Here is a 7,760-nt window from a genome sequence, read left to right on the forward strand (position 1 = left end):
AGTGTACTGGATGGTTAGTGTAGTATTTATATAGTGTATAGTTAGTGTCTATTTAGGATTAGTGTAGTTTATGGTTATGTCTGGTAGGATTAGTGTAGTTTATGGTTAGAGTGTATGGTGGGACTAGTGACTATTTAGGATTAGTGTAATGTATGGTTAGTAGACTAGGACTTTTAGAGTAATGTATGGTTAGTGTAGTGGGTTTACAGAGTGTATGGTTAGTGTAGTAGCATGATTAGACCAGAGTGGGTTTACTATAGTGTATGGTTAGTGTAGTGCATGGTTCCCTAGACCAGTAGTGTGGGTTTACTGTAGTGTTTGGTTAGTGTATGGTACACTAGTTTAGACCAGGGTTTAATGCAGCCCTAAACTGGTAGGATTACACTACTCAAATGACCAGTGCCTGTAGGATTAGTGTACTGTATGGTAACACAGTGTATGGTAGGATTAGTGCCTGTAGTGCAGGTTACTGTTAGTGTAGGTAGGATTAGTGTCAAATAGACCAGGGTTTAGTGCAGTGTATGGTTAGTGTACTCAAATAGGAAGGGCCTGTAGTGTAGGTAAAGTGTTCACAGGAAAAGGATTAGTGTAGACCAGGGTTTAGTGTAGTGCAGGTAAACTGTTCACAGGATTAGTGTAGTTTACTCACCAAATGATGGTAGGATTAGTGCAGTAAACTGTTCACAGGTAGTGTATGGTTAATGTCCAGGGCCTAGGATTAGCCCTAAACTGTTTAGGAAAACACACTGGTTAGTTAGTGTGGGTTTAGTGCAGCCCTAAACTGTTAGTGTATGGTAGGATTCACTCAAATAGACCAGTGTGTGTTTGCAGCCCTAAACTGTGTATGGTTAGTGTATGGACCAGGATTTGTAGTGCAGCCCTAAACTGTTGGGTTTACACTAGTCACTGAAATTAGGGCCTGTAGTGCAGGTAAACTGTATGGAAAAGGATTCACTCACTCAAATAGACCAGGGTTTAATAGTGCAGCCCTATGGTTTATTCTGGTAGGATTAGTGTAGTCAAATGGTTAGTGTATGGCCTAGGATTAGTGCAGCCCTATGGTTAGTGTTCTGGTAGGAAATTACTCACTGTCAAATAGTATGGTTTGTGTCCCTAAACTGTTACAGGATAATGGTTAGTGTCAAATAGATTAGGGCCTGTAGTGCATGGTAAACTAGTGTATGGTTAACACATGGTAATTAGTGTAGGGGGTTTAGTGTAGTAAACTGGTTAGGTCTGGTAGATTAGGGTGTAGTGTATGGTTAGTGTATGGTAGGATTAAACTAGTGTATGACCAGTGCCTGGTAGGATTAGTGTAGTGTATGGTTAGTGAAAACACATTAGTCAAGTGACCAGGGCCTGTATGGCAGCCCTTAACTAGTTATGGAAACACACTCACTCACTCTAGACCAGGGCCTGTAGTGCAGCCCAAACTGTTAGTGTATGGTAGGATTAGTGTAGTGTAAGTGATGGTAGGATTAGTGTAGTGTATGGTTGGTGTATGGTAGGATTAGTGTAGTGTATGGTTAGTGTCTGGTAGGATTAGTGTTATGCAGGTGTGAGGACCCTAAACTGTTTAACAGAAACAGAGTCTTTTAATGTCCAAACAGGGAAACATAAATCCTCAATCTTTACAGGAGAGTCACCCTTCAAAGCAGGGCCTAGAGGAGAATGTTCAGGGCACACACACTCACTCAAACAGACCAGGCTCTATTCCCTCCGGGTAGACCAGGGCCTGTAGAGGACAGAGACACCTGCTCACAGGATAACACAGCATCAAATGAAGAGGCAGACCACGACAGGACTGGGACAAGGGCAAAGCAAACGAAATGGACAAAGACAAAAGCAGAAACAGAGAGAAATAGAGACTTAATCAGAGGGAAAAGAGGGGACAGGTGTGAGAGAGTAAACAGGTGTTAGGAGAATGAGGAACAGCTGGGAGCAGGAAAGGACCATAGACCAGAGAGAGAGAGAAAGAGGGAGAGAAAGTAACCTAATAAGACCAGCAGGGGGAAACGAAGAGAAGAGAAAGAACAGGGACAAGACATAACATGACAATACATGACAATTAGTGTAGTGTATGGTTGGTGTATGGTAGGATTAGTGTAGTGTATGGTTAGTGTCTGGTAGGATTAGTGTAGTGTATGGTTTATGTCTGGTAGGATTAGTGTAGTGTATGGTTAGTGTCTGGTAGGATTAGTGTAGTGTATGGTTAGTGACACAGGGGTAGGATTAGTGTAGTGTATGGTTGGTGTGGTAGATTAGTGAAATGCTGAATACAACAATGGTTAGTGTCTGGTAGGATTAGTGTAGTGTATGGTTTATGTCTGGTAGGATTAGTGTAGTGTATGGTTAGTGTATGGTAGGATTAGTGTAGTGTATGGTTAGTGTATGGTAGGACTAGTGCAGTGTGGATGCCTTGCATATCAGATGTCAAGCAACCAGGTCAGATAATGTTTGAAAAAGAAACATTGTCCATCAATAGGGATGACTAGCGTCCTGCCCACCACATCTCTATAATGTACATTCAAAGACTTTTCTGCTTTCTCAAGTCTCAATACACTTTGGGAAATAAACAATAAACATATTTTCCTGCTGTAATTTTCAAAAAACTTACACCAATGACCCCATTCCTTTATTAAACAGATTATGTAATAGAGTGTGTTTGCATTGTCATGTATTTAATATTGATTACCTCTGTGGAGTGATTCTGATCAGGGGTCGACTGGTGTTTTTGTCTTATGTCTGTCACCGCGTTACGTCCCAAATGGCAACCTATTCCCTATATAGTGCACTACTTTTTACCAGAGCCCTATTCCCTATATAGTGCACTACTTTTTACCAGAGCCCTATTCCCTATATAGTGCACTACTTTTTACCAGAGCCCTATTTCATATATAGTAGACTACTTTAGACCAGAGCCCTATTTCCTACATAGTAGACTACTTTAGACCAGAGCCCTGTTTCCTATATAGTGCACTACTTTAGACCAGAGCCCTATATGAGTCAGTGCACTACTATATACAGGGGGCACCAGAGCCCTATTCCCTATATAGTAGACTACTTTATGAGTCAGAGCCCTAGGCTATATAGGGGACTACTTTGAGTCACCAGAGCCTTATTTCCTATATAGTAGACTACTTTAGACCAGAGCCCTGTTTCCTATATAGTGCACTACTTTAGACCAGAGCCCTATTCCCGATATAGTAGACTACTTATACCAGAGCCCTATTCCCTATATAGTAGACTACTTTAGACCAGAGCCCTATTCCCTATATAGTAGACTACTTTAGACCAGAGCCCTATTTCATATATAGTAGACTACTTTAGACCAGAGCCCTATTCCCTATATACTAGACTACTTTAGACCAGAGCCCTATTAGTCCCTATATAGTGCACTACTTTAGACCAGGGCCTGTAGTGCAGCCCTAAACTGTTCACAGGATAACACACTCACTCAAATAGACCAGGGCCTGTAGTGCAGCCCTAAACTGTTCACAGGATAACACACTCACTCAAATAGACCAGGGCCTGTAGTGCAGCCCTAAACTGTTCACATGAAAACACACTAGACCAGGGCCTGTAGTGCAGCCCTAAACTGTTCACAGGATAACACACTCACTCACTCAAATAGACCAGGGCCTGTAGTGCAGCCCTAAACTGTTCACAGGATAACAGGGCCTGGGCAGCCTTAAACTGTTCACAGGATAACACACTCACTCAAATAGACCAGGGCCTGTAGTGCAGCCCTAAACTGTTCACAGGATAACACACACACTCAAATAGACCAGGGCCTGTAGTGCAGCCCTAAACTGTTCACAGGATAACACACACACTCAAATAGACCAGGGCCTGTAGTGCAGCCCTAAACTGTTCACAGGATAACACACTCACTTAAATAGACAAGGGCCTGTAGTGCAGCCCTAAACTGTTCACAGGAAAACACACTCACTCACTCAAATAGACCAGGGCCTGTAGTGCAGCCCTAAACTGTTCACAGGATAACAAACTCACTCACTCAAATAGACCAGGGCCTGTAGTGCAGCCCTAAACTGTTCACAGGAAAACACACTCACTCACTCAAATAGACCAGGGCCTGTAGTGCAGCCCTAAACTGTTCACAGGAAAACACACTCACTTAAATAGACCAGGGCCTGTAGTGCAGCCCTAAACTGTTCACAGGATAACACACTCACTCACTCAAATATACCAGGGCCTGTAGTGCAGCCCTAAACTGTTCACAGGATAACACATTCACTCACTCAAATAGACCAGGGCCTGTAGTGCAGCCCTAAACTGTTCACAGGAAAACACACTCACTCAAATAGACAAGGGCCTGTAGTGCAGCCCTAAACTGTTCACAGGAAAACACACTCACTCACTCAAATAGACCAGGGCCTGTAGTGCAGCCCTAAACTGTTCACAGGATAACAAACTCACTCACTCAAATAGACCAGGGCCTGTAGTGCAGCCCTAAACTGTTCACAGGAAAACACACTCACTCAAATAGACAAGGGCCTGTAGTGCAGCCCTAAACTGTTCACAGGATAACACACACACTCAAATAGACCAGGGCCTGTAGTGCAGCCCTAAACTGTTCACAGGATAACACACTCACTCAAATAGACCAGGGCCTGTACTGAGTCAGTGTGGAAACTGTTCACAGGATAACACACTGAGTCAAATAGACCAGGGCCTGTAGTGCAGCCCTAAACTGTTCACAGGAAAACACAGTGTCACTCACTCAAATAGACCAGGGCCTGTAGTGCAGCCCTAAACTGTTCAGTGTGGAGGATAACAAACTCACTCAGTCAAATAGACCAGGGCCTGTAGTGTCAGTGTGGAAACTGTTCACAGGAAAACACACTCACTCAGTCAAATAGACCAGGGCCTGTAGTGCAGCACCTAAACTGTCAGTCACAGGATAACACACTCACACACTCAAATAGACCAGGGCCTGTAGTGCAGCCCTAAACTGTTCACAGGATAACACACTCACTCAAATAGACCAGGGCCTGTAGTGCAGCCCTAAACTGTTCACAGGAAAACACACTCAATCAAATAGACCAGGGCCTGTAGTGCAGCCCTAAACTGTTCACAGGATAACACACTCACTCACTCAAATAGACCAGGGCCTGTAGTGCAGCCCTAAACTGTTCACAGGATAACACACACACACTCAAATAGACAAGGGCCTGTAGTGCAGCCCTAAACTGTTCACTGGAAAACACACACACTCACTCAAATAGACCAGAGCTCTATTCCCTATATAGTGCACTACTTTAGACCAGGGCCTGTAGTGCAGCCCTAAACTGTTCACAGGATAACACACACTCACTCAAATAGACCAAGGGAACCAGAAGGCTTCTGTAGAAGAAAATGCAGCGATAAGAAATGTGTCAAATGGACACTGAGTCTACAAAACATTAAGAACACCTTTGCCCTTAGAATAGCCTCAATTCATTGGGGTACGAACTCTACAAGGTGTCAAAAGCGTTCCACAGGGATGCTGGCCCATGTTGACTACAATGCTTCCCACAGTTGTCAAGTTGGCTGGATGTCCTTTGGGTGGTGTTGCATTCTTGATAACCACCAGAAACTGTTGAGTGTGAAAAACTCAGCAGCGTTGCAGTTCTTGACACAAACCGGTGCGCCTGAGAACTACTACCATACCCCGTCCAAAGGCACTTACATTTTCTGTCTTGCCCATTCACCCTCTGAATGACACACATACACAATCCATGTCTCAATTGTCTCAATGCTTAAATCCATCATAGCTTTTACCTGGATTTACCAGGGGTCAGTCGACATCACAGTGTGGAAAAGAGTCAGTGTGAGGCTATATACAGGGGTTTTGTCCAGTCAGTGTGGAGGATATACAGGGGGTGACTACATGTGGGGAAGCAAGCTGGTCAGTGTAGAAATATCAAATCTGAGTCACTTTATCTGACACAGGGGGCGAATACAACTGAGTCAGTGTGGAGGCTATATACAGGGTGAAATGCTGAATACAGTCAGTGTGGAGGACTGAATATACAGGGGGAAATGCTGAATACAGTCAGTGTGGAGGCTATATACAGGGTGAAATGCTGAATACAACAGTGTGGAGACTTAGGGGGCACCGTGAAATGTGAATACAACAAGGTAGACTTCACCGTGAAATGCTTACAGGGGCACATACAGTCAGTGTGTAGGGGGAGGCTCTTAACCAACAATACAGTTCAAGAAGGGGAAAATACTTAGTCAGTGTAGACTAAAAGGGGCACCAATACTGAGTCAGTGTGGCAATAGGCATATACAGTGGGGAATAACATACTGAGTCAGTGTGGAGGCTATATACAGGGGGCACCGGTACTGAGTCAGTGTGGAGGCTCTATACAGGGGGCACCGATACTGAGTCAGTGTGGAGGCTATATACAGGGGGCACCGATACTGAGTCAGTGTGGAGGCTATATACAGGGGGCACCGATACTGAGTCAGTGTGGAGGCTATATACAGGGGGCACCGATACTGAGTCAGTGTGGAGGCTCTATACAGGGGGCACCGATACTGAGTCAGTGTGGAGGCTATATACAGGGGGCACCGATACTGAGTCAGTGTGGAGGCTATATACAGGGGCACCGATACTGAGTCAGTGTGGAGGCTATATACAGGGGGCACCGATACTGAGTCAGTGTGGAGGCTATATACAGGGGGCACCGATACTGAGTCAGTGTGGAGGCTCTATACAGGGGGCACCGGTACTGAGTCAGTGTGGAGGCTATATACAGGGGACAGGGGGCACCGATACTGAGTCAGTGTGGAGGCTATATACAGGGGGCACCGATACTGAGTCAGTGTGGAGGCTCTATACAGGGGGCACCGATACTGAGTCAGTGTGGAGGCTATATATATACTGGGGTCAGTGAGTGGAGGCTATATACAGGGGGCACCGATACTGAGTCAGTGTGGAGGCTATATACAGGGGGCACCGATACTGAGTCAGTGTGGAGGCTATATACAGGGGGCACCGATACTGAGTCAGTGTGGAGGCTATATACAGGGGGCACCGATACTGAGTCAGTGTGGAGGCTATATACAGGGGGCACCGGTACTGAGTCAGTGTGGAGGCTATATACAGGGGGCACCGATACTGAGTCAGTGTGGAGGCTATATACAGGGGGCACCGTACTGAGTCAGTGTGGAGGCTATATACAGGGGGCACCGATACTGAGTCAGTGTGGAGGCTATATACAGGGGGCACCGATACTGAGTCAGTGTGGAGGCTATATACAGGGGGCACCGGTACTGAGTCAGTGTGGAGGCTATATACAGGGGGCACCGATACTGAGTCAGTGTGGAGGCTATATACAGGGGGCACCGATACTGAGTCAGTGTGGAGGCTATATACAGGGGGCACCGATACTGAGTCAGTGTGGAGGCTATATACAGGGGGCACCGATACTGAGTCAGTGTGGAGGCTGTAGACAGGGGGCACCGGTACTGAGTCAGTGTGCAGAGGCACAGGCTAGTTGAGGTAATATGTACATCTAGGTGGGGGCGAAGGGGCTATGTATAACAAACAAACAGCGAGTAGCAGCAGTGTACAAGAGGGGGGGGGGGGTCAATGTAAATTGTCCGGTGGCGATTTTTATGAGTTGTTCAGCAGTCTAATGGCTTGGGGGTAGAAGCTGTTGAGGAGCCTTTTGGTCCTAGACTCCGGTACCGCTTGCCGTGTGGTAGCAGAGAAAGCAGTCTACAACTTGGGTGACTGGAGTCTC

The sequence above is a fragment of the Oncorhynchus nerka genome, linkage group LG8 (genome assembly GCF_034236695.1).
Source record: "Oncorhynchus nerka isolate Pitt River linkage group LG8, Oner_Uvic_2.0, whole genome shotgun sequence".
Taxonomy (NCBI): domain Eukaryota; kingdom Metazoa; phylum Chordata; class Actinopteri; order Salmoniformes; family Salmonidae; genus Oncorhynchus; species Oncorhynchus nerka.